We start from the raw sequence: 2,108 nt of genomic DNA, 5'->3' as shown, positions 1-2,108 counted from the left end.
AAATTCCCGCCAATGGCTGAGATGTTCAGTCGACTCCCTCCCCCTTTGTGGGGTCCGGATCCCTACGAGTGAGCAGAAAAGGGAGGAGGAAAGAGGCCCTGGCGAACCGTCATAATTAGTGAACAAGTGTAAGCTTCGCTGCCCGACAGTATGGAGTACTGACCACACCGAGGGATAGGCCCTGAAGCGAAGGACGGGAACGAGCGGAATCAATGTGTTCCAATTTCTGGCCTTGCACCGACCATCCAATGGACCATGGACTAAACGGCCACTGCCTGAAAGGACTATGCCCATGGGACCCCCCCCCCCCCCCCCCCCCACAAGGTACATCTCGCGCCTATGGGCCGCTATAACTATCCAAGAATACACTCGAAACTGGAAGGATAAAAAAACCCACCCGGTGGACTGCCGAGCTACAAGTCCTACGAGACAGGAGCGGGATTCTCTAAAAAGCCAAGGTCGTGGGTGGCAAGAGGGCCTACTTGGAGACTTGGGATCTCAGCAGGAAATGCGAAGGTTGCTTAAAGCCGGCCGATAGGCGAAAGAGAATAAACTAGTTCTGATCTGAGTAGGCTCATAACATAATAGGGAATACCCTAACCCTGGGAACCGGGGCCTGGCTATCCTTCATTAATAGGGAAAATATCCATATTCTTTCTCTCCTCAGGTATGTTGAACGGACCTTGTGGTTACATAGAAAAAGGCATCTAAGTTCAATCATGTATGCATGCGTTAAAGCTGCTTGAGACTATTTACGGCGTAGAAGGAAAGACTTTTTCGCTCGAGTGACTGCGTGCCTGCCAGAGTTGGAACAGCTTAGCGTGATCCGTAGTTAGCAAGGTGGGAAAGAACAGGGCCTAGTTCCTTTTGAAAGTAGAAGCAAAATGACCATCATCTTCAAGTGCTAGTGGAAGATTCGGGTTTCCTTCTGTGCCCTCTATTTCTTAATGTAAGGTTCTTACCCCTCCCTGAATGCTCCTCGGTTTGCAGCTTGCTTTCAAGCCTAGTCGAATGGGGTTGGTAAAAACAGTTCCGTGGCTTTCCGATAGGAATTAGGCTTTCTTCCGCCTTAAAGAGAGGAAATTCTTTGTAGGGAGAAATATATGCGGGGTAGAAAGAATGGTTGGAGGGGTGAACCTGTCCGCTTGTAGAGAGGTCTTTCTTTGCAAGGCGAAGGTTGTTTTCGGCGATGCTAGTTTCATGTAGTGGGAGGCAGAAGCAGCTGTAAAAGGGAAGGGGATTAGTCGCCGAGAAAGCTAGTGCGCGTAGATCAAAGCTTAGTGGAGAGACCATACATTGGCCAGTTCCAAGGCTAGGTTATCAACAGGGGAAGAGGCAGTGTGGATGGCAGGTTCGATTACGGAGAAGTAAATAATCAATGATTATGCGGGCAGTAACTAATTACCCAAGTAGAAGGACAATGACACTAGCTAACCAACTGAGAGAGTAAAATAGATGGATGAATTACTTGCTAAAGGTGCCAGAAAGAAGTGGAATCAGACTCAGTTTCAGTAGCCGTATTTGATGATGTTTCAAAGTAACTTCAGGAATTTAGCATTGAAGATAAGGACAGAAGAGGTAGCTTTCCGCCCACATCTAAATCTTAATGCAGCTCGTCCCGATCTGTCTCGGTCGTAACTAAGATAGATCGATTAATCTCCGAGAAGTCCTAAAGCAGAAGTCATCTATTGAGGACAGGACTAGGCAGACGGAGCTTGAATAGCTTACTGAATTAGCTCAGTAAGGCCTACTCTCTTGAGTCTATAGGAGTTCAGTCGGTAAGATCAGGGCAGATATCCCCCCTAAATCCAGTTAGTTGGAAATCTTATTTAGGGTAAATGGTTTAGCTCAACCATAATCAGAGGAACGAGCCACTATCGATTAGACAAGAACTGGCCTTTCTTTTTGTTAAAGAAATAAGACAGCCGGCGCAAAAGCAACAATACAGGAATCATAGAAGCTCAAGCCCTCAACTCGACCTGAGAAAACTGCAGCGGTTAGGCATCCTCTCATTGAGGAGGTCTTAGATAGAAGATGAGCCGTCTCTTATAGTGTGGGAGTATAACAGTAGCAGCAGTTATTGCCCCATACCATGAGCATTGGCGTGA

The sequence above is a fragment of the Erigeron canadensis genome, chromosome 4 (assembly GCF_010389155.1).
Source record: "Erigeron canadensis isolate Cc75 chromosome 4, C_canadensis_v1, whole genome shotgun sequence".
NCBI lineage: Eukaryota > Viridiplantae > Streptophyta > Magnoliopsida > Asterales > Asteraceae > Erigeron > Erigeron canadensis.
Note: the sequence above shows the minus strand (reverse complement) of the source record.